Here is a 26,636-nt window from a genome sequence, read left to right as displayed (position 1 = left end):
GTACCTGTATCAAGTGAGCAAGAGTTTTCTATGGAATAATCTCTCATATAAATCAGCAATAGATGTACCATTAATCAGGGACAATGACAGACAAGGAACGAAATACTCTAAAACAATCAGGAGTTAACAACATGGCAAACAAGATAACTGTGAGATGTACTTTATATGCATTTATTTAATTGAATATATTGAAGACATTTGCATCTTCATGGTAAGCAAACTCCGTAATCGTTAAGCTTCACACAGGCTATTTTGTTCAGTGATAAGCTGCATGGCAAACTAAATCCATTAAGGTTGAGTGAAAAGCGATGATGCATTTTGCTATCGAGATCAAATCAGTAAGTCAACAAGTTAGTATACGTTTTTAAGGGTGTGTTCACACTTGTAGTATGGTTAGCTTGGTTAATTTGGTCCAGACCAAAACATTTTTTTTTTGTCCTAGTCCGCTTAACGCTCAGATTGGCATTTTTATCACCAAACCTAAAGATGCCTGTAACGCAGTTAGATGTTGTGGGAAGGAGGCGGGAACCGGTGAACGTTCAAATACTTTAATGACATAAAATAAAACAACAACAAATTGAAAGTAAAAGACAGCAGCCCCTCATGGACGACTGCTGTCACATATTACAAAACACAAATAAAATCCAGGCCTGGCCTCTCTCGTCCTTCACCAGCTTCGCTCCTCCTTTTATGCTTCCGCTCCTCCGTAAGAGATACGAGATCGGTGCGTCGCGCAAGTGTCACTTATCAGCAATCACGCAACCGGCCACGCGCCGTTCTCCCACGGCCCTCGACCTCGTCCTGCTCGCCACAATGCCGAACCTAAAGGTATAGGGATACGTTCACAACCTGATTTGCATTTTATGTATGTACATTTCGTGACTGGACTTACCGAACATCTAAAACAATGCTGTGTTCTGGGCTAAATGTGCTGGTTGTATGTGCGTAGCCTACATTTGATGGTATTTTGACCAGCTGAGAACTCGTGAAGATCTTAAAATGTGTAAAGGATTCAAAACAGCGACAGGAATCCCTCCATCACACACACAAATGAAGATCTGCTGTGAGGAGACGCGGTTCTGATGCCTGTAGCAAACTGTGATGGGCAACATCTTGACTATGACGAGAAAAAACTATTATGCTTGAGCACTGTCTTTTTTAGGGTCTTATTTTCCTGTTTTTGGTTCGTTTACATGTCTTTGGCCCCGAGTTGCGTTCATATTTCATTCGAACCGTACCAGAGTTTGTTTGGTAGCGGACTGAGACCCATCTTTTCAGCGGTCCGGTTGTTTGATGCACACCAGGGTTTGTATGGCAGAGTTCACACTTATTTAAATTAACCACACTAACAGAGCAATCGCACCAGGGTTTATTAGGGTTTTCTCCTATTATTATCATCATCAACAACAAAACATGTTTTCAGTCTGTTTTTTCTTTCTGAAAATAGCCAAAATCTTTTGTAAATATCTTGTCAGTTCCTTTAATCAATTAGAAACTGGTAACCGTGAACATCCCCAGAAAACGACAAAAGGTTTCCTGACCCTTCCTTACATTTTCAGCTAGCTCTGCTATTAGATGCGCATTACACAGTTTATGCCATTTTAATTCGCGTTTTAATACATTTTAATTGAAGTTATGATTCTCCAAATAAATGCAAAATCATTCACATGACTAAAAAAACAAGACCATAATTCAAAACTTATTAAGGATTTTAAAATTCATAGACACGCACAACTGCCTGGTGCACGAACACCTCAGTCTCTTTAGTGCAGATCAGGGAAATGCAGGAATCAGATTTAAGTATAAAGTCATTTATAGGGTCATGTGTTGACAGTAGACTTTGCATAAATATCATACAGGCTTATGTATATCTAGGGGCCTGATAGTTATACAAAGAAAAGGAAAGATGAAACAAGGAAACCAATCAAACTCTGAAAAGCTCCTTTAAACAGCATGCCAATACTGTCATATACACAGAGATATGAATGTGATGCCCTCAAACCAGCCTCTGATAGACTGCCTGATTGGTGCTGTCATTTTCATTCATTTTAACTTCACAACAAAAGTAACAATAAAGTAAATAAATGTGGACACTTAGGTCACCCATCATCAGCTGTGTTTGTTAACACATAAAAGCAAGATTGGCTGCAAATTACCATCAAAGAAGTAATAGTAAATAAAATGTAATTTAGCAAACACTTACACAAAGAGCCTTGATTTAGGTTTGTGTTTATGAAAACACAATCTTAGTGGCACTTACATGTCCAAAATGATCTAGTAACATCTACTAATGATTTGTTTTTAAGACGTGCAAAATAGCACATCCAGATTTATTTGAAAACCGTTACAAAACACGCAGCAAAATACACAACTTTAAGACGGAAAACAAATCTACTGATAATTTGTTCATCTATATCGGTCTTTTAACTTCTCTGATTCTGCGTCTCTTATACACACCTCACCCCTGTTATAATTAATCTGTATTGTTAAGATTTTCTTTTAGAGAAATTATACTGCAGGAAGGATGCATAAAAGTGACAGTAAAAGAATAAAAATAATGGGCCTGTTTACATGGTCACTTCATGCACAACATATTTTTCTACATGTAAAAAAAAAATATTTTATGTTAAATCACTTATGCTTCAGGGATAGGGAAATGAAGAAATTTGTTTCACTATACATTTAAATATCCTGTTTAGGAGTGTCACAATTTTGATGATAACCCTAAGAAAATAATATTGATCGTGTATGATAATATCCTAAATAATCCAGCAACAGTAACTATTGGCACTCCAACATACAGTATGTGGTGATTTTTTACCTTAATGCTGGCTGCCACCCATCCTTAAACATAAAAATAAGACGACAATGCAGTGAGTAGCTACTACTCCCGCACAAAATCATGTCAAGGAGATGACAGACGAAAGTCAAACACTAGCAGCATCCAAAAAAAGTTAGCTTGCCAGTGTGGGAGTTTTTTGGTTTCCATAAAAAATAAGGAGTGTTAGACACCCCAGTCTGCAGGAAGTGCAGAGCAACAGTACGGGTTTTTTTTTCTGCTTTTGTACAGTTATGGTTACAAACTCTCATTCCACCTCCCTACACTTGTATTTTGAGTGGGATTTATTGGCTAAAAAAGACCAAACAAAGTTAAAAAAGTTAAAAATGAAGCGTAGCTGATAGCAATGTTGTTATTGTGAATTCTTTTGGCTGTGATAATAATGTAGTGATCTGATAATGCAACAGCCTTACTCCGATTATTACACCTTTAATTGGATGGTTTGAAAATGTGATCAATTTGGAGCAAAGACTTTGGCATGTGATTGTGCATTAACAAATTAGCCTACTTCTCTTGTTCACATTATTATTTTGACTGCAAATCATTCATATATTTCCCAAGGGTTCAACTATACTCCTAAAGTGGGGCAAGTTGACTCATTGGACAACTTTCTAAATGGATATTAGGAGTAGGATATTAGGAGTCATGACTAGAGAAGAACTTGAAAAGTGGCACAGCTTACCAGACTCTCCTAGCCTGGGAAAACCCAGACCCTCTCAGTTGTAACTGAGTAAGGGTCTGGCAAAGCTCCATAGACAATTCATTTCCACAGGGGCGTCACCAACGGACGTCGGATAGATCTAAAACCAATCAGAGCGATGAATGACATGACGTATGCAGAGCGACGGAGAAACATCTCGAGACTCTCAGCAATTCTCTGTTTGTGTTAACGAAAATGACCATTTTAAATCGCTTGAAACAGACGCGATAGCTGATTCGAACGAGTGATGTTGTGATGTTCCACGGCGGCATCCATGTCTGTAATGTACAAAATCTGCGTCATCGTCTCTGCTCTGTCGTCATCGTGTAAAACGTTTCTGATTGGTGCCGCGATTTCGGCGGATTGGAAATGGGTTTCAATGGGCTCTTTGCCAGACCCACTTGCAGAGCAAATCTAAATTTGCCGGAAGTGGTCTGGGTTTTCCCAGGCTAAGACTCTCCTCCATGCCAAAAAAGAAAAGTAATCCAGGTTAAATGAAACGTTATCAAGCTCACCACTATCTGCCTTCTATATATGTCAGCTGGACTGAAAGAGAAGACGACAGAGAGAGAGACTCATTCTGTTCTCCTAGAGTTGACTGTGTGGTCCCTCTGTTCATAGAAAGAAAGACAGATTGCCATTCCATCCCACAACACGACCTCATCCATGGAATAGTGATTAGCCAATCAGCATTCCGGTCACATGAGCTCCACTATCAATGAGTGAGTGAGACAGAGCGAGAGATAGTGAGCCATGCAGAGAGAGAGAGAGAGAGAAGGTGGAGAATGGTGGGCTGCAGGTTCGATGGAAAGAGGAAGGGAAGAGCAGGAGGAGGAGGAGAGGGGAAGGGAAGCTCGGGAATGTTGATGCAAAATACTGACAAATGCGGAGATGAAGCATTAAGCATGACTGATGAAGATGTATGGCGAGCGCACATGCGCGCACACACTCCATCACAGATAATGCCACACACTGCAGGACGCCTGTGAGGCTTCACACATGTAAATTCATGCACATTCACTGTGTTGACTCATACGGACTCAGACGGCAGGAGGGCGAGTAGAGCAGGGCACGGACCGACAGGTTCACACGCATGTGCAGATGTGAACACAGGATGAATGTGTGGTTAGTCACTCTCTCATACACTCCCTCATACTCTCATACACTCCCTCGTACTCTCATACACTCCCTCCTTAGCAAGCCCACAGTGATAGAGATATTAGGATATTTGTGTGTGTGTGTGTGTGTGTGTGTGTGTGTGTGTGTGTGTGTGTGTGTGTGTGTGTGTGTGTGTGTGTGTGTGTGTGTGTGTGTGTGTGTGTGTGTGTGTGTGTGTGTGTGTTAGAAAAAGGTGGAACACATAGGAGAAAGGTAAAGAAAAGAAAATGATATAAAGAGATTACTGAGGTCTTGTTCTCAGGAGGAAAAGTCTGAAGAGCAGCAAACGTCTCATTTGCTCTCCATTGCTCTCTGGTGTGGGTTGAAACTATTGAAGGTATTAAAGATTCATTTTTATTTCCTATGGGGAGGTTAGAGACAAAAAGAGGGATAAAATGAGACCACAGAGAGAAAAGGGGAATATGGCGAAAGAAAGATTGGAGATGAAAGAAAATATGACAGAAAGGAGGATGAGATGAAAAAGAGACGAGAGTAAAAAAAAAGAGTCAGAATGAGAGAGAAAAAAAGACTTGAATAAAAAGAAAGTTCGGGATTGGATGATAGAAGAGAAAGATGGGAATTGAATGACATGAGAGAGATGCAATGGAGAAAAGAGAATGACGAGATGAAGAGGAGATCACAGAGAGAAAAGATGGAATGAAAAGGATGAGATGAAAGACAACAAAAATAAAAGCAAAGATGCAACAAGAAAAAATGAGGTGATAAATATAATGGCATGAAAAAAAAGAGATGAAAGAGAAAAAGGGATGAGTTGAAAAGAAGAGATAAAAGAAAGGAATGAGGTGACAAATACAACAGAAAAGAGATGGCATGAAAAAGAAGAGATGAAAAAAAGGAAAGAGATGAAGAAGAGACAACAGAGAGAAAAAGATGAAAGAGGGATGAGATGGAAGAATAGACAGCAGAAGAAAGGGAGGGATGAGAGAAGGGCATGATGTTTCGCAGAGGGCGTGTGCAGTGGGGATCCATCATTTGCTGTATATGTTGAACATGCAGTGATCAATGTGATGATACGAATCAGAGGGAGGAAAAATGATCAGAGAGAGACTGAGCTCACAGCAGCTCTTCCAAACACACAACACCAGAGGCTCACTGCGATTAACGAAGCGTGCAAAAGTTCAGTGCGGTTCAGACTCAATGTAACGGTGAAATCTACATGGGCTCGTGTGCGAAATTTTCTCAATGACTTCTGAAAGGGTGAATCGAAACAAGAGCAGCCCAATGTGAGCTTCGCCAAAACATGTGGTCATCTTCAAGGTGAGCATAATCACCATCTGGACAACCATCTGCAATTATGCAATGTCTTTCACTTCAAAAGCACGCAGTGATTTGTGGGACGGTGTGGGGGAAGGTGAGTCTCCAGCTCATAATTTAATACCGTACCACTTTGGACATATGGAATATGTGGAACAAGCATAGTGGAGATTACATCCTTCAATATGGTCTACCACATGTTCCCATTATCCGTCCATGAGACGTGATTTACCCAGCAATCAAGCCCATTCTTGTTTTTGTTTTTTTCATTCTTAATTACACCTATAATGGAAGCACATAAAAATTATAAAAAATATAATTAGATAATGGTTAGTTCAAGTCCACCAATTTGTACCATGCTACCATGTTTTTTCGGACAAGTATCATGGTATTACCCTGTAATAAATCACTATTCCATGGTACTGTCACAGTACTTTTTTGGTAATTAGTGGAATCATTTATAGTAATAATTCTAAATTAATAATAATACGTTATTATAACAAATAATAAAAATGACAAACCAAGAAAGATTCCACACTTAAAGGTCACTACAGGCAATTTCCACAGTTGAATTGCGGCAAATGTAAAAACATGGGTTGCACGAAGCACACAATGTTTCACCGTTATAAACACTAACTGAAATCTTCCTTGTCTCCTTAAATAAACAGTCACAAACTCTCCAGTCAATTTAAAATCCATCCGTTCAACAGTATGCCTGTCTCACACGGTGTGAAATTGAGGTTTCAACACAAATGATAAGGGTGCACATCAACATAACTTGGATAGTATTTCTTCTCTCAGCATAATGCGAATAATACATCAGATAGAAGCAATCAAACGCTCAATGCAGGGCTTAGGAGCAAGAAGGGCAAAATTTAAGATGGAAGCCATTAAGCAGAAGTGCATTTTCCAGAGCTTTTAGGACTCTTTGAGTTTGTCTGTTAGCCTTGTGCCCCAGGCAGAGACTTGATTAGCTTTGCCATTGGTTTGTTTCTCAATTCTCTTTCTTGCTTCTTGATATTTGTCTATGGTGATCACAACACTTCTCACTGTCACTGATGGAATAGCCCACCACTGTTAACCTTCAATGGCATATGAATGCTTATTTTGTGCAATGCTGTTTTTTTGCGTTTAGGTGAAGTAGCGGAAAAGTTGATCGCTGCATTCTCTCACCAGAAGCAGTACTGCACAAAGTAGCCATTTCTGAGGCAAAAAAAAAAAAAATGACTTGGAAATAATTGCACTCCTGTCATTCAAGACTCCCACGCGCTGTCTACATAGAAGGTCACTACATCTAACCTGACACTTGAACTGTAGTCCATGTACCACATGACACCTCTGCCCTCCGGGGCTGTATGAGGTTAAGTGCCCCGTCTCTCCGGTTAACCTTCAACTTCTCCACACCACTGTCAAAAATTAACCTTTTTATTTAAGGAGTAGTTCACGCAAAAAATTAAATCCTGTCATTTACTCACCCTCATGTCATTCCAAACCCACAAGACTTTTAAATCTGTGGAACAAAAAAGGAAGATTTTTGTATGCGTTTCCAACTTACAATTAATTAGAAATGTACATATTAAAAGTGCAATTTAAACATCATAAAAATATCTACGAGTTGTGAGCTATAGTCCAAGTATTCTAAAGACAAATGTGTGAGCTTCCCCTCCTGTGAGCGGTCAACCACTGCAACCACACCAAGTCATTCAAGATTCATTAACCATAAGTTTTATCCCAAGAGTCATGAACAAATCATTTAGACTAGTCTTGTGAACTAGATCAAAAGATTAATTAAAATATGACTAAAAATAATAATTTGATCATGAATTCATCTCTACTTTTCTCAGGAACGTGCCAAAGAGATCTAGTGGAACTTTCAGTAATCAGTGACTTAAACTCCACAGTCTGTTACTCACACAAAATGGCTTTCAAATGCTATTTGTCTATTCCAAATCATAGAGACAATTTTACTGACCATTATACTATTATTCAGCTTTCATTTTTTTGTCATGAAGAAATGGATGTATATATTTTCCTCTGTGTTGTGACGTATGTCTGAGCGAATTGGCTGTAGGCTGGCAACTTGTTTCTATGCCTCAGTTGTTGAATGAAGGCAGATCAATGTGAGCTTGCAACAGCGGGGTTAAAGTGGACTAAATGAAGTCCTGCATAAGTTGTGGTTAACCCCAGTGTTGGGAAAGTTACTATTAAAAGCAATGTGTTTCTCCCACTGATCTATATAGAGAACTGGATTGCTCATGACGACAGCCACTGTGCCGCCATATTGGTATTCCTTAGTAGGCTCACTCGCTCTATTGAATTATTAGGAAATTTATGATTTTACTAAGAAAACATTGCCTAACGAGTCAGTTTTTATATATAGTCTCCCTGTACATTCTTACAACACAAACGTCCTAAACATTAAATGATTATTTGTTTAAAGTCTGAAGTTTCCCCTCCTGTGAGACCGAGCGGCTGCAAATCGGGTGTGTTTAGGTCAATGTTTTGGCTAAAAGTCAATGATGCCCTCTGTCGGTAGGGAATAGTAAGATGGCCGCTCGAACACTTCCTGGTGGCAGTTTAGAGCGCAATGAGCAATTCAGTCATTTATATAGATCAGTGGTTACTCCCTAAAAAGTAACTAATGCGTTACATTACTTTCTCTCACCTTGGCTGGGCTTGCTTGTTGTTTTTTTTTGTTTTGTTTTTTTTAAACAACAACAACAACAAAATCTATTTTTGGAAAATGTAAAGCCTTTTTCTCACCAAAAGTGAAACAAGCCCCAGGCTAAAGGAAATGCAAATACATGACTGTACAGTAGAGGGCACAGCTCAAACAAACCTTTCAGCTGTGCTGCCATTCTGGATTGTAGAAGAACAGAAGAATGAACCAAACGTGATACTTATGTTCCCTATGTTAGATCAATTCTGAACCTGCTCCTCACCTACTCCACCCAAGCAAAGGTTATCACAATGCCCCAGGCACCTCAGACATTTGCATACAGACACACAAGGCTCAAGAAATGATGAATTATCGTGAAATGGGCATTAAAACGCACCCTCACATCGAGTCAGCGATTTGCTAGAATCAGCTTTCCGTGAGAACATGCGCTGCTGAGGAGTTAGCACCTAATATAATGTTGCTCTTGATAAATGCTGATAGTAGCAAAGGGTGACTGCCTACCCCTCTTCCCTGAGGACAGATCTCAGATCAGTTTCAAGAGTATCATTTTGCAAGTGTAATTTGGCTGGATGTCCTTAATGTTAGGATAATACTATTTGCCTGCAAAGTGGAGGCAGCAATAAATGTCGAAGGACCCTTTGGGCATCATGATAGTGTCTCACATGCTGCTTTTTTTCTACCCCTTTCGCCCTCCCACCTTTTCTTCCCCTGCATTGCAGACCCAGGCCTAAGTGGTGGAGGCAGGCCTGAGCCAGTATCACGACACTGTGAGGTCAGTGTGGTGGGCATTAGGAAGAGGACAATGCTGGAAGACTGACACCATTAGAGTTTGGCCGGCATTCCCGGGCAGCTGCCAACTGTCCACATCCATTGTCTTGACCATCCCATAATACTAATCCCACCACACATATCTATAGTGGTTCCGCTATTCATTGGTTCAGAGACGGGGGCATATCAGCAATTTGCAAAGTGGGAGGGGAATATTATAGAACTGCTAAGCCTGGAACTTGAATATTAATGATGTGATGTAACGGTTACCCAATAGTCCTTCTGATATGCTACGGACGGTTAAAGCAGGATGCTACTTACATGTTTGTTCTGTATTTTTCTGAAGATTATATTTAACTCTACTCTTTTATTAAATTAGTAAAGATGAATTTAAAGTGTTGATGGCAAAGATAATCTGAATCTTGGAATGTTATTCTGCTGAAGTAATACACTAGTGTTCAAAATTTTGGGGACTTTTTTAGAAATTCAGTCAGATCACTCTGAATAATAGTTATTAAATGGATTTAAGGGTATTTTAAAGGATTTGGTCTCGGATTTACTTGATTGTAATTGGTTTCAATGATTTGTATGTGTAAATTAATGTATTTGTCTTATTTTTAAATAAGTGGACCAGGACCCTTTTGTAAAAGAGATTTATTTATTTATTTTGTGTGTGTGTGTGTGTGTGTGTGTGTGTGTGTGTGTGTGTGTGTGTGTGTGTGTGTGTGTGTGTGTGTGTGTGTGTGTGTGTGTGTGTGTGTGTGTGTGTGTGTGTGTGTGTGTGTGTGTGTGTGTATTTGGCGGCAGGCTTCGCTCAGAAGTGTTCAGACTGTCCACAAGAAAACCATGCTGAGGTTTGAACCCCACGAAGCCTAAGGCAATTAACCAGAAATGTATAAGCAACAGTTACATAACTCCACACGGAAGCAATACAAGTACTGTAATGAGTTTGGACAAGATTGACCAACAATAAGCTGGATAGAAGTATATCTCCATGGACAAGCAACTAAATGATTTTGCGCCTGCATATAGAGGAGTGGGGGATGGAGGATGGGTAAGCACGTCTGTGACGATGAACTTGAATGTCTTGCTTACTTGGTATTGGGAGGAGTTACGGATCAGCTGAGCATCAGCTGGTGGCTAGCTGTCATGCCGTCGTCTGCCTGAATTACGCTTCAGCTCCATTCAGTCACTCAAACTATATTTAATACTTTCATTCAGCAAGGGGATGCATTAAATTGATCAAAATTGACAGTAAATCCAGTAAAAAATAATTATGTTGGCGATAAACGATTATGTAATACTCGCAACATACCCACCAGTTGAGAACGACTCCAGACCTTCTGTTTCCATTCCAGTGGACAACAGCACAAGCAGCAGCATCTGGTGTTTTGTGCTTGCCTAGGTTGGACATTGACTGGAAGGCCAGTTAGCACAGGTGCAACTGGAGGGGTTTCTTTCCATTGTGTGGGCATGAATGTTCTGCCAGCCTGTGACAGCACATGCTACATGCAGAAGGCCAGAAGGTTTACACTTCTGCAAATGAATGTTCTGCTGGAAATGCTTCCCACACTAACCACTGAAGCAGACGAAGAAAGAAATGGAAGATGAAAGCAAAAGCAGCACTGTCAAAATACAGTACAGTGTGAATTGCAAATAGAAATTTGCATAGAAAAAAATATTGGAAAGCAAACGTTAGAAATGCAGATTTACAGTCATGTGTAGTTGACTGTAAATCTCTTCTCTGACAGTGTTGTTGTCCTGAATGTTTCCCCTGAATGGTTGTAAAGCCACAAGCTACTCGCAGCTTAAAGTAGTTAAACTACCGTAAAGCTTTTGAAAAGAAAGGAAGCGAATACATTCTCTTAAGAGCGCAATAACGTTTTAAATACAAAACTATCAGATGATATTTATAATTTATTCAGTTTTCTGGGACACAATCTATTAAGGTTTTACAGTGAATTAACAATTAGAGTGACAGCATTACAGGTGAAACTCCAAAAAGTAGAATATCGTGCAAAAGTTCATTTCAGTAATTCAACTTAAAAGGTGAAACTAATATATTATATAGACTCATGCAAAGTGAGATATTTCAAGCCTTTATTTGTTATACTTTTGATGATTATGGCTTACAGCCTATGAAAACCTTTTCACAATATTCAAATTTTGAATTTGGGGTTTTCATTAGCATAAGTTGAGTGAGGAAGTATTGTACAGTAATGGCAGTGGTATGGATGTGGCTTTGCACATTCGTTCATGCCAATGGTTGTGGAGGATGATGGGTCGTGGGGAGTAGGTGCTGCTGAAGGGTAGATTTTGAAGCAATGCGTTGTATGCATGGCATACGCAACACACAGAATAGAGGTTTCAGCCTGGAGTGAGAGAGCCAATGAAGGTCAAGCTCCTTTTTGAGTCACACAGCGATGACCACATATAGGTCACAATGCGACCTTACTATTCAGCAAGCACCACCAGCCCTCCATCCCATTGCCAAGATGGTTGAGTTTTTATCCTGCTGTGGCCTTGCTTTTTATAGCTGACCTTCATTGAATGCTCAGAAAACAGAAATAAAGGCTTTTAAATAATATATTCTGTTTTAAATGACAGCTATAAAGACTTAACTTTCATTGCCATTGACAGAATTTTTTTCTGTCATTTATGTATTCTCGGCTTCAGACGTCACGCTTACGGACCACTGGCTCAACGTCTGACTCTGATGCATATGGTACACTTAACTGAAAACACTTCAGGATTTTCAAAGTCGTCATCTGATTGGTTGAATTCTACAGGATATCTGGGAGACACGTTACGTTTTTTTAATGCTCTGCCTGGAAACAATGATGCCGTGATGCCAAACCCCCTCATGGAAAAATAACGCCATCGTGTTTACAACTGTGATAATGAGCACTTGTCAAGATCAACTAAACACTGGATTTTCAAAATATGTCCAAGAGTTTTACACACCGGTCTGTTATTGAAGGGACATTGACGTTGCATTTTCACGCCCCTAAACATGACGCAGAAAATAACTAACTATGATTGGTTGCTTTACATGTCAGTCTGAAGGTCTGGCTAAGAGACAACGTTTCCCGACCATTGACGGAATTTTCCGGCTTTTTCCGAGTTTTCACAGTTATATGGTGGGGGTTTGGGAGGGGGGCTATTAGCATCTTCTGAAAGAGAATAGAATCTCCGGATCAAAAAAGAAAACGAGCGATAGAAGCATTGCAAGTTGTAGTCTTTCATTGTAGTCAGTCAACATTTAAGTGTTGATTTTAAAAAAAGAAGGCATGAATCTAGATTTGAATATGTGAAGCTAATAAATTGCATGTTCAGATATTCTGGTGGCCATGAAAATTGTGTAAAAAAAATGATAAAAAAATGCAGGCAGTGGCTGGCAACTTTAAAAAAAAAACGCCAGCAGGGAAAGAGTTTAAAACAATTCAATAGTTTTTAAGTGCATCATAAGACACAAACAGGGAACCAAGACTAAAATAACCATAAAAAATAATTTTGTTTATATAAAATGTTAATAATTGTAACCGTTCACACTAAGAACGATAACTATACATTTCTGGTAATCATTCTAATGTTATGAAAAAAGGGAAATGATAACACAAAGGATATTGTTGGAATCACTCTCAGAAAGATTGGAAGAGGGTCACTGGTGCAGCGTCGGTTGTGACACGAAAGTCCAATTTGGGAGTGGCAGTCTCTGCTGCAGTACCTGTAGGTGAACTGAGGCAGGTTGGATAGTTTGGCTCCTGGCCTCCATCCATAGCCGCTTTGCCTCAGACTGCTGATTAAACGTCTCCTTGAAGTTGGAGAGGTCTTTCAGCAAAGCCTGTCTCCACTGAAGTCTGTCTGCGGCGGTAGTCGATTTCGAGGGCCTTGAGATCTCTTTTGCAAACGTCTTTGCACCTCAGGTGGAGTCTACCTGTTGGTCGCGTTCCTTGTGACAGCTCGCCATACAGGAGATGCGCCCATCGTCCATTCGGACAACATGACCCAGCAATCACATGCGTGCGTCTCTGCTTGAGAAGGGCAAACATAGAAGAGATCCCTGCTCTCTCAAAGACGGTTCAGTTGAGGATCTTGTCCTGTCAGGTAATGCCCAGGATGTGACGGAGGCATTGCAAGTGGAAGGCGTTTAATCTGCCTGCAAGCGGCAAGCTTTTTAGGCAGTCGCGGCATAATGGTTAGAGAGTCAGACTTCTAACCCGAAGGTTGCGGGTTCGATTCTCAATACAAGCAGGAAATGACTGCGGTGCCCTTGAGCAATGCACCTAACCCCCAATCGCTCTCCGGGCGCAACAGTAAAATGGCTGCTTCGGGTGTGTATGTCACTAGCTTGCAGTGTGTGTGTGTGTGCACTACTCACTATTCCTAATGTGTGTGCACTAACTTGGATGGGTTAAATGCAGAGGACAAATTCCTCTGCATGCTAGTGTGGGTTGCCATCGTTGGCCTTCACGTCACTTTCACTTGTCGAGCATGGAGGGTCTATGGACTTTGGTGTCCACTGTCAATTTGGTCCATTGGTCTCTCTCAGTGTTCGAATTGTGTCAAAGCTCTTGGGGGATAAGTAACCGGGTATGTTATTTTTTTATTTTTTTATATTGAAAATTGTTTAAATCAGGGCATTTGTCCGGTTGGGCAAGTACAATTCTCTTGTCCCTTAAAAAACTTGTCTTGTCCCCTTCTCTTGTCCCGGACAAGCGTTAATGTCGAAATTCTATTTAGAACAGTAAATTACAAAACAATCATAAAAGAAAGAAATATTATCTTACCATCATCGTGAGGTGAAAATGAAGATCCTCTCTGCCAGACTCTCGTGAAAGTGCTTATCTATAGCACGAAATTCATTTCTCGTACCATTTATTCGCCAAAAATAGTTTTTGCAGGCATATGATACGCAATTTTGCGTGCATATGATACGCACTTTATGGCGTGTAATACGCACATACTCCTAATCCTATCCAAGGGGTTTACACGCAAAAAATAAAAATGTTGGCGTATAAATGGCACGATAAATAAAATGTATCTGTTTATAAATTCAACCGTCTTTTCAGACGCAAATCTAATTTGAAGTACTTTCTAATGGGAGCGGCAGCAAAATACTTTGATAATTTGATATTATATATATAACCTAATAAATTGTTTCTATTTTAGTTTTAATGAAAAACTTGATGCTTATGGGAGTTCCCCCTCAATTCGAACACTGGTCTCTCTTCATCAATCTGGAGATACTAATAATAGTAACTTGACAACACCCTTGACACCCAAGAATGCTGCACCCTACACAAAAGTTTCTTAACAATAAGAAAGCAGGACAGAGATGATGTACAGCAGCAGCTAACAGGACGAGCGGGAGAGGCAGTGGAGTGGTTTCCAGGAGCCATCATGTGCTTTGGCAGTGGGTAGTGTGACGAGTGTTGCTGCGGGCCACAGGACGACTAGATGTGTTACGCTCCACTACATCTCTTCTTCATCTCTCCCTCTGCCACTGCTGCTGTGTGTTCATCAGTTTTGGATGAGCAGGACGAGGAGATCTGAGTTTATTAACACAATTCTGCCAAAAGCAGCCAAGGTGCAAATGTGCACAAAAGCAGCTCAGTGTAAATGTAAAGTTGATGTGACGAATACACAAAGACAGGTATAAGAAGTCAGAGAGAATCTTCATGAACATGTGCACGGAGGTGGAAAGAAGGGGCTCAGAAATAAACATACACGTGATGCAACAGCAGCGATAAAATAATTGAGTTCGGCACACACCCCACACACTCACACACAAGGAAATCAGATATAAACTTATAACACAGTATGTGTGCTGTATCCCACATGAATAAAAACAAATAAACAAAAATACATTCACAGGAAGTGAATCATCTCCTCAGCCTCCAGGTGAAGCTTTTTCAATCCACAGTTGAAGAAATATTTCACCCAAAAATGAACAGTCACTGAAGCTTTTAGATCACAAAATCACCTTAAAATGATAAGGAAAAGAAATAGTCACACTGTACCTTTAAAATTGTATTCATTATTCTCTGACAATTTCTGTTCACTGTAATTGCATGAACAAGCATGAAAATCATCTTCAAAATGTTTACTTTTGTGGTCCCACAGTAGAAATAAAATCATACACCATTTTCATTTGTGGGGGGAGCTATCACTTTAAGGTATATGACTCATAGACATCAGGCCAAACTATTTTTTAATTCTCTCTCTTTCAATCTCACCCTCAGACTAACATGCTCCTTCTGACCTTGACGTAAGAGGGAGAAGCAGTAGATGCTTGTAGCAAGGGAAAGATTTATCACAGACCGAACTAGAATGAACAATGGAGTATAGCTCACCAAACCCATGCATCTTTTGTAGATATGTTAAAATTGCATTAGAAGCTCTTTAAATCCCTTAAGGCCGAGTGAACGAGAGCAAAGCGGGCATAGAAACATACCAACAGAGAGGACATCACTTAAACTTGCACCGTGCACAGCGTGTCAATAGTCATTTTCAGTGCTCTATATGTAATGCTTGAAGCTAAAGTAAATAATTAAATCTTTTTGCAAACTCTTGCATCAGCACAACAAAGATGTGGTTTGTGCCTTAGCAATTATTCTGCCACAGCCATCTTAGGAAAAGCTGCAAAATGACTTTTACAGTCTAATTCAGCAGCTTTCACTAGGAAAATAATGCGTCTGACTTGTTTAATAGCTAATCACAAGTTCATTACGGCTCTCTCATTTAATGTGACTAAAGAAATTGACTATAAACCAGTTAGGATTATTTCTCATTGAGCAGCCTGACCGATCCTCCGGCTTGCCATCATTTCATAGACACGGGCTCTATTACACCACTCATCTTTTTTTCTTCTCTTATTGCCCTTCAGAACACATCCGCTGGAGGACACGGTGTCAGTGACACGTGGACACCCAGCGTCGGGCCGCAGTATTGCACTGGTGCAATCAGAAACCCCCTGCTATCAAAGTTAATGAGACGTTTTGCTTGCGCTATTACTTCCGCTTGCACACCCTAATTTATGGGCGCTTGCCTGGCCTGTTGCAGTCTTGTCTGCATGGCCAGCCTAGTTCAGCAAGCCCTGCCAATGTTTATCTGCAGCGGCCAACTGAGTGTGTATGAGCGGAAGTTTGTGTGGGTGGCTGAAGGAGATGCATTGTGGGGTGAGCAGCAAGTTTAAACTCGATTAGACCTCAAATCTGTTGCAGGTTATTAGTGCGGTGTAACTAGGCCAAAGGAGGTTTGAGTCATGCTGGTAAACTGCATTTGTATACCGTGTTGGTAACCAAAAGGTTGCAAACCCTGCAAGCTATGAGCTATTACGAATCTGGTCTTGAGCAAAACTCCTAAAGGGATAGTTCAACCAAAAATGGTCACATTGGCATCGTTTACTCACCCTTGTGTTGTTCCAAAACCGTTTGAGTTTCTTGCTTCCATGGAATGCAAAGGAGTTGATGGCTGTAAAACGGCAAAAAAAAATATAAGCACAAATAAAATCGTCCATAAAACTATTTTTATTTTAGAAAATGGTTATATTACTACATTTCAAAGCGTGAAGAAATCAAGATGAACATGATGAAAAAAGAACAATGTCCTTATAAGAACTTGTGACTTTTGATATTTGACTACACTACTGTTCAAAAGTTGTTGTTTTTTTGTTTAATTAATACTTCTAGCAAGGATGCATCAAACGTGACAGTAAAGACAATACAATGTTACAAGAGAGTTCTATTTCAAATAAATGCGTTTTTTTTAAAAACTATACTCAAAGAATCCTGAAAAAAATTATCATGGTTTCCACAAAAATATTAGGCAGCACAACTGTTCAACATTGATAATAAATGTTTCTTGAGTAGCAAATCATATTACAATGATCTCTGAAGGATCATGTGACACTGAAGACTTAAGACTTAATGATGCTGAAAATTCAGCTTTGCATCACAGAAATTACATCTATAAATATATTAAAATAAAAGCAGCTATTTTAAATGGGAATAATATTTCACAATATTACTATTTTTCCTTAATTTTTGGTGAGCATAATAGACTTTTAAAAGACACAGACCCCCAGCTTTTGAACGGCAGTGTACACTCAAAAGCAAATACTTTTGTATGCTTAAAAATAAGCACTTTAAAACACTGCAATGCTTTTTTAAAATCAAGTACATCATGATTTTTGTAAATTGTTCACCACTGCGTATACTGCAAGCATCTGCTCTGCATAATGCTTGTGTCACAGCAAATGTAATCATTAGCAATGGCATTATCATTAGTATAATTTATAACGTGACTGACACAAGACCATTATTGATAATACTGACTGACCTCCATACATGTGAAATGACACTCAAAGCCATCACTCTGTAAGCAATTCTGCCAACAAATGATCTCTCTGCGGCCTGTGAATAAGCCGGCTGTCATATTGTTATGAAGTGACCTTAATCATAATCATAACCTCTTATTTCACTCCCAGTCATTAGTTAAATGACTGCTGCCATGGCAACAACATGTTGAGTGGACACTTACTTATGGGCCAGTGTTGTTCCTTCTGTCCAGTCCTGTATTTCCTCCACAATCCTGTGCATCTGTGCCTGACTGGGTGAAGTGTGTGTGTTGCATATGGCAGTGATGATCCCCATCTCAAATGACAGGACATGGCTCGTAGCGTTGCATGAAAACCTGCCTGCACGTTGACCTTGAAGAATGACCAGATTAAGAGATGGCCGTAGGCTGGAACAGATACTGTAAGGAAGCTTGAGGCAACACAAAGATGGAGGTCTTGACCTTTTTGTGGGACCCTCAAACATGGCTTCTGTTTGGACTTCTGACAGCCTCTCTTCTGAAGAGTTCTAATATACCTGGAAAATATCATCCATTAATCATTCCCTTTCATAACAATTGCTCGGTTGGCCACCATACTGTGTTCCAGAAACAATTATTTTGGCCTTTTTTTTTTGCAAAGCCATAAATGTCATGTGACTGATCACTCTATATGTGGCTCCTTGCCACAGACAGTGAAAAATACAAGTCTATTTCACAGTTAAAATACAGCCCTGATGAAATATCTGCTTTTGTAACTGTTACTGATTTACAGTACCGTTCAAAAGTTTAGGGTCAGTACTTTTTGTTTTGTTTACCATAATAGTAAACGTTTCTTGAGCATCAAATCAGCATATTAGAATGATTTCTGAAGGACACTGAACCAGAGTAATTTGTAACTATATAATATTTCACATACTACAGTATTACTGTATTTATTATCAAATAAATGCAGCCTTGGTGAGCATGAGAGATGTATTCCCGATGTATTTTCTCAATACAGACCTACTTTTGAATGGTCATTAATAAAACATGCCGTTTGCCTGCATAATGGGGTAATTTTGGCATCTACCAGCAGGGACAAACTGCTGTTATTCATGCCTGTAATCCTGGCATGATGTGAATACCACGGCTTAGACATCAATCATGTTCTGATTGGCTGTGATTGTGTCTCAGCATTTTCTCTGCTCTCTCCTACATCCTGCAATGGCTTTGTGAAGAACTGCAGCGTGCTTTCTCTGACAGGCTTGGACAGAAACAAACAGAGCCTGCACTCCTGACACTGGTAACGGATGAGAGGATGTTGGAGATAAGCCGTGTGCCCTGTTTACACCTGGGATTAAAATCCACCTCGGGTGATCTGATCACAAGTGGTCAGGCGAGACAGATTTCGGTTTACACCTGATAGTAACATGCATCTCCTGTGTACAGTTTTCTACTACCCCCAAATGTGGTTTCAGCGACCGCTTTGGATCATTCATACCTTCCCATCGGGCTGTCCACTTCTGATCAGATTACCCGAGACGGATCTTAATACTACAGTCAGACCTATACCTGCAACTAACAAATCAAAGACTTTAGAGAAAATTAACATTGATGAGTCACTTGAGTTATGAATGAAGGGGTCACACTTTATTATAACATAACATCTGAATAGTGACACGATTTTGTCTGTTAGCCAAAATATATGGCTGGTAAAAGCAGCTTTCATTTTCATTAATCAACTTAAAGCACACATTTGGCACTTAAAAAAACAACAACCTGAATTGTGTCCACATCTTTCATTGGAAACTCCATTTAAAAATAAATAAATACATGCTAATAATCACTGGAAATCGCAATTTATGCTTAATTATGAGCATGCAGGCTAGCCCTTAATTAGAGGAAAATTCAGAAGGTTATTATGACAAGACAAAATGACAGGCCGAGTGTGTAGTGACGTGTAATCGCAGAATCGTGAGGAGAAATGCTCTTATTGCCCAGATCATGGCATAAGAGTGAAAAAAAGAACCTTACCAGCAATGTCACAATTATTTCTAAATTAAGATAAAGCAAGTTTGGTAAATTAACTAGCATGCTTGATATCCAGTTATTTTAAAGTACTCAAAGAAGCCTAGTTTGTTAGCCGTTAGCATTACCTGAAGAGGAGCGAATCAACCTACAGTAAACACCTAAATGTGGCTGTACAACAGTTCAGTTTAATATTATTTTCCGTCATTTATGAGACAACTTTTTTTATTTTTTTCTGTGTTTTCACTGTTTTTTTAATTATCAAAAATACTGGCGGTCGCTGGCAACTTTTTAAAAAACCCTGGTGAGGAAATGTGCCAACTTTAGTTAATATTTTGTTTTGTCATATCCATTAATTTGACTAAAAAAAAATGTTTTACTAAAAGTCAAGGGAAATATAATTTGATGAATAAAAATAATAATTTAATTGACATGCAAAAAACCTGTCAATGTGTTTGTCACTGACAAAAATGTTGTTCCTGTTTGACATTAATATTGCATACAGCTAATAAACAATTACTTTGCAGTGAAAATTACTTTCTGTAATTTATTCTGAAAATTACTTTCTGTCATTTATTCTGAAAATATTTTATGTAAACATAAATAATAATGTTATTTATTAAATTGCTGTGACCACTATTTTGCCAAAGCAATAAGCTTCTAGATCCTGTGCATTACAGTGGTTTTATCATGACTAAGATACTTTAGGCTTAACGAGAATTCATAACTATAAAAACATTTTAATGCAGCTTCTAATGTCTCACAGTTGTTATTTGAAATCCTCCTTTAAATTCAGAAGTGTTGCAGTGGCTGAGCAGATGTTGTAGAGCCCTATTGGATGCCGTGTAACAGGAGTTACAGGTGAACTTCCTCCAGGGATGCAAACAGCTGCCGAAAGGGTGAGGAACATGAACGGGGAGGAATTAGCCTACAATCCATCCCAACAGACCTGGAAAAAAAACAGAAACGCAAACAATAAACCAAGTACAGTGAACATGAAAGTAATGTGGGAGAGAGATAATGAGAATGAATCAGAACAACACACACATCCACATAACAGGATTGGTTTTATGAGTGCTAAATACCCGCTATCATGCCGCGCACACGTTCAGAGGATGAATGGCGGCTTAGTGACACGATCCAAACCTGCGGCGTGTCTGCGCTCTCTTTGGAGTCTAGAGGTGTGAAAGGCCTCCTGTGAATTACATTGCCTTTCTTATTGGATTGTGTGTATTGACAGACATTGCAGACAGATGGCTATTTCGCAACGCTCTGGCGTTGGACGTCGCTAGCCACCCCCGCAAGCATATGTACAGCAAAGACAATGACACAAAATGAAAATAAAAACAAAGAAATATGTGTGTTCTTCTGTCAGTCTCACTTTGTGAATCCTTTCGTATTGAATGAACAGATCAAGTTAAGCCGATGATATCGTCCCGTACCATCGACCGTCGCGCAGAAAACACCAGCTTAAAATGAAAGGCCTCATGGTCACCGATACAGGTGTAATTTCCGCAGTCAATGTGAATGAAATTAATGAACGACGCACAAAAGACAAACATCCCGAAGGGTATGAGAGATCTTAGATACGAGTGCTTTTGTTGATGTTTTTCCACTGTAATCCACAGCTCCGCATTCGAATCCCATATCAGTGAAATATATCCGAGACGCTGCTTTGTTGATTTAAACAACCATGGATTTTTTTTACTACTGGAGCTTGTCCTTACAAATCGCCTGATAACCTATGATAACCCTTCTCTATCTGCCATCAGCTTCTGTCGTCACTAGAGAATGAGAAAAGTACATTTAATCTTGTGACTTTTTACCATAATTTTTATTTATTTTTTACCTTTGTAACCATAGCATCCACCAAAAAACCAGTGTAGTTATTATTAACTTGGTGATAGACACCTCTAAAACTGAATTGAATTAAATCTCCACGACCATTGCTCATAGTTAGGATTAGGGATTTGAATTTTCACCTCATGACAAAACACTCGAGTACATGAATGCAGGGCTCAATGTGTGCAGGTCAAATGTGTTTCATAACCATGATGCAGTCTCAGTGTTAATAACCTGCTTTTTACGGTAAGGTTTTATTATCAGGTCAACTAAATTTGTGACAAAGCAATAGTTTGAAGAGAATCTTGGTAAAACTTTATTTTAAGTTGATGTAGTTACATATTACTACATGTATACTAATAACAATAAACTATGCATAATTACAATAAACTACTCCAAACCTGAACTCTATAAGTACATGTAGTTAATATTACTCCGTAATTATTTAAGTAATTACAATGCAACTACACCACCTTAAAATAAAGTGCAACCATTATCTTGAGCAAGTCAATTAACATGTTTCTGGCCTTGTATTGAAAGATGAACTTGATCCATATCTACAGACTTTAGGGAGGGCTTTAACCAGTAAACAACCACCTAAACCAACCAGAACATCTTAGTAATACCCAGAATACACATAAGCATCCATAATTTACCTTAGTAAAACTTGATGTAAAAATGTAGCCCTGGTGTTCTAGTAATTAAAAAAAATGCAGTTACTATGGAATTTTGGCAGAAAATGTGGTTACCATGGCACTTTTTCTTTGGTCGTAATGCTTGATAAACCCCAAAGGTTTGTTGTTGCTTGGTAAACAAAATCATCAGACAGAAAAGCACAAGACTTATCTCTGAAGGCTTACAAAAGCTTGTACTCCAGCTACACTTTAAGCTTTTTTAACACTATTTTAAGCTTTGCGTATGCATCAGAGTGGTTCTCAACCAGGGGTGTGTTTCCCGTGCAACAATGTAACTCGCTGAATTACTACCATAGTAAGATTCATTGTTGAAGAAACTAACCAGCTAGTCACGACGGTTTCCCAAAACCATAGCAACATGGTCGCACCTCTGTCGTTTCAACCACATTGGTTCAACAATGTAGGAGTGTCGTTAAATGACGTCACGCGCAGGTAGAGTAATAACTTCTGCTAATTAATCTAATGGAGATCTCCGAGATTCTGCTGTAACAAACATGGAACCCATGGTTTCTGTTCCATGGAGCCTTTGAATTTTGTTCTAGACAACTTTGGAGTTTACAAGGTTGAGAACCACTGTGTTAGACGATTCAACGGGTACAACACATGATCATGATCATTCAGGTCTTTTCTGGTGCATCTGAAATCCTGCAGACAGTCTGTTTGTTCTAGTCATAAGAGTGAAGCAAATAAAACACTTACAAGATGAACATTCATCATAGAAAGCATCATTTCTGACTGAAGAATTTTGATATATCTCCATTATATATCTGTCATTTACAGCATATAATTATGTTCACTCAAAAAACTGACATTTTTCTCCGCAATGTCTTTATAATTTGCCTGATTTACTCTAAAATAATATACTGTTAAAAACATCATTATCTTCAAGATGTATTCATGATATTCTTTTTCAAAGAAATTATAACTTGTACAATAACAAATGCATGTCCATTTCTCTGTCTGGAGTTCAGTGGTTTGAGAATATAATAATGATGGGCGAGAGCTACAAGATCAGCAACAATAAATTCATTCATCAAGAACAGATTGTCGAGGTGCGATCTGGGGTCACGATCAGAGCGTTACTCTGAATGAAAATGTGCAAAATTTAAAATGACATACAACCACGCATGGCATATTTATTAGGAAGAGCCAAGAGTCTACGTGAACTACACCAATAATGACTTAGCGAGGTGATGATGGTTAACTCATTCAACTCTGAACTCATGAATCAATGACTATGAATTTTTTGTAGTTTAAGCAGCAGCCTTCTCAAACACTAAGGATGCTAATGTTAGATGAGACCAATTTGCATACTACTACAAAATATGAAGAGTACATACTGCACTGATTTTGTACATTTGGATGAAGCAAGCCAGTCAATGCCCACAATGGAAGTGCAGAATAATCCACCTGAATATGATATGCCATCCAATCACCTTTGACCTTTTCAAATGTACTACAATTTGGGACAGACTAGATAAAAACCTGTATATTATAGACGAACCTAACCTTTTGTATGTCATCTTCTAAATGTATTTAAATAAAAAACTAAAACAAACGCATTGGTGAATCGTGAACAGCCTAAAATTTTTTGCTTGCTAAAAGTTTTCTTGAGGTTTGATGTGCAACTAACAAAATGTTACAAACTGTATTGTTTGCTTTACATTTTCTGTCCGGTCATTTCTATAATATAATTTAAGGGGTACGAGGTGTGGTAATGAAGCTGAAATTGTGGTCGCTGTAGACGAGGAGAGCAATTTAAAGACGTCATTTCAGTCCAGTTTTCTGCTTTATAGCCTTTCCTAAATTTCGACAAATTTCATTTGTTAATGCTTAATTTAAGTCTCAATCTTGCATATGTCAATTCATTGATAGCTTTGTAAGTACAAATAGGCAGAGTGATATGATAGAGATGGTCCATTTTACCATCTATTCAGTGAATATGGCTGTGCAATCATAAACCTTGCAAGCGAGTGCTCATATTTGAAATCTCTATTAAAATACAGAAAAGGCCAACAGAAGGGCAACGATAACAGACCGTAGAAGAGCCAGACTGACGAGAAGTGATTTTGCTAAACAACAGCAATTGGTGTCAGCGGCAATGGTGACTGATAGGGCTGTGCTGAAGTTAATTTATTTACACCGTTGTTAATCTCATTAGTGTGTTTCTTTCCTTAGAGGTCTTTCATTAGGCTGCTGAAAGTTAATTAATGACTCACTCCCACACGGCTCGCAAAAGCCATTTTCTTACTTCTCTAAATAACAATTACAAAGGATCCCCTTTATTATGAATGAATGCTCTCACAAAACACTTTCCACCTCCACTTTCAGCAAATGGCTCCTAATGCACCTTTAACAGGGTTGGCTAACTCTGCACAAATTCAGCATTACAGAATTTCTTCAATCATGCCGAACAAAGGATTAGGAATTTGAAACCTTTTTGAAAATGTTCAATTCCATCAAAGCTAAAATATATTTTTTCCTAGACACCTGACTATTTTCTTTCAAATGGCTTGGAATATTTTAAGTGGGAGGAAAAGTCATGCATTAGCATTGAACTTGTATTCAGTGCCAAAAGGAAACATGTTTCTAAGCTTTATAAATAGTCTCAGTTAAAAACACCATGGCCTGGTTTCATAGACAGGGCTTAGATTAAACCAGGAGAAGGCCTTCGTTAAATTAGGGACCGTTTTAAAGGTTTAGCAGGGAGATTGACAGGAGATCTGACCAATCATAATCCACCGTATCCACCATTATTGTCCAACAAACAGTCAGGAAAGTTTTAGATTAACGTCGGTGGATTTGACTCTGCTCCGCGATGTATTTTTCACTGCGTGAGAACATGGTGTGGCGTGAGATCGGCATGGCTTGTCGGACATAGCAACAGTAACTAAAGGGGGCGGGTCTTTGCAAACGGTCAATTACTCACCCTCATGTCGTTCCCGACCCGTAAGACTTTCATTCATCTTCGGAACCCAAATGAAGATCTTTTTGATGAAATCTGAGCGATTTCTGTCCCTCCTCTGACAGCTACGCAACTACAACTTCTTTGACGCTTCAAAAAGTTCATAAAGAGATCATAAAACTAATCCACATTAATTGATCGGTTTAGTCCAAATTCTCTAAAGAGACGATCGCTTTATGTGATGAACAGATTGAATTTAGGATTTGATTCACATTCATCAACACATCAGTTGCAGAAGCTCAAGCATGTTCGCTTGGCGTGCAAGAGCCAATGAGGTTCATCCTTGTGTTACGCAGCACGTTTTGCGAGAAGAGGAGCATATCACAGTAGATGTTTTTGCAGACATAAGGAATACTCAATGAACACTTAATACAATTCCCTGGATGTCAACATCTCTGCTCCGCACAAGCAATACACAAGTTATGCGAAGTATCAGATAAATCATGGGGTGACTCAAAGTGCATCAGTACCAGCAGTAATGACCTGACGGCTATGCACCGACCCATGAACACGGACAGAAAAGCCGATACTAATGCGAAAATGGGCTGTTTTCCTCAGGAAGGTAAAACTTTCCCTGGGTTTCCATTTAATTAAACTGACACCACCCAGACGAGCACCAGTGAGTCAATCTTTCTGAACAGATTACATAGTATTATTGGCAATTAATGCGCAGGTTGTTTCCAGGCAACAATCTCTTAAGGCTCTCACCCATCAGACAGTGATAATCTGAAAAGGCCAAAGGTGGGTGAAATTATTAACATAATCAGCGTCTCATGCTAATGCATGCCGTGAGGCCAAGGTTTGATGGGTTCAGCGGCACATGATGGGCTCAGACTCACAAGGTTCCTCAAAAATCATTTCCATTAACAGAATTTAGAAGCATGTTTATTGCCCGTCATTTTGTATATTTGTGCGATGATGCCCTCTGGTGCACACTTGTTTTTATTGCTCATTCACAACACTGGGGTTTTCAAACTGTAGTTTGAAAATGACTCAGGCTTGAAGGTAAAACACCAAGCAAAACTACTATTTTTAAACTCTTTGTACTATAAACAGATGATGGCCTTGCTTTGTCAATATTGGACTTCTAAATGACTAAAGATTATTGCAGTTGGTGGCATTGTGAAAGGGATGGTGCAATGAGAAATTCTGCTACAAAGAATAGACGATTTAAAAAAACAAACAATAAAAATACAAGTCAAACTATATTTCAATTCTTCTGAAGCCATATGACAGCTTGGTGTGCGGATAACACTAATTTAGGATTTGCTTCTTGATTCATAATGGTAATGGAGATTATAATTTGTTTCTCACAAAAAGCATTCTTATGACGTAAAAACAAAATATTGTGAACATTTTATGTAGTA

The 26,636-nt window shown here is 39.1% G+C and overlaps 2 long non-coding RNA genes across 2 annotated transcripts in view; one reads left to right on the top strand and one right to left on the bottom strand.

Moving 5' to 3' along the window:
* The window catches only part of LOC306986488, a 72,919-nt gene extending 62,692 nt beyond the window's left edge, over window positions 1-10,227 (top strand). Inside the window, exon 4 of the long non-coding RNA XR_013794983.1 lies at window positions 9,372-10,227. This is a non-coding gene — a long non-coding RNA (uncharacterized lncRNA). The remainder of the gene's footprint in view (window positions 1-9,371) is intronic.
* LOC306986489 lies at window positions 693-18,091 on the bottom strand. The gene is made up of 3 exons (XR_013794984.1): window positions 17,965-18,091; window positions 16,835-16,896; window positions 693-822 (listed from the first exon to the last, which is right to left on the bottom strand). It is a non-coding gene; the product is annotated as an uncharacterized lncRNA (long non-coding RNA).
* Between the last annotated feature and the right edge of the window lie 8,545 nt (window positions 18,092-26,636).

The sequence above is a fragment of the Phoxinus phoxinus genome (assembly GCF_949152265.1).
Source record: "Phoxinus phoxinus genome assembly, chromosome: 19".
NCBI classification, from domain to species: Eukaryota; Metazoa; Chordata; class Actinopteri; order Cypriniformes; family Leuciscidae; genus Phoxinus; species Phoxinus phoxinus.
Note: the sequence above shows the minus strand (reverse complement) of the source record. Positions and strands in the feature narration are given on the sequence as shown.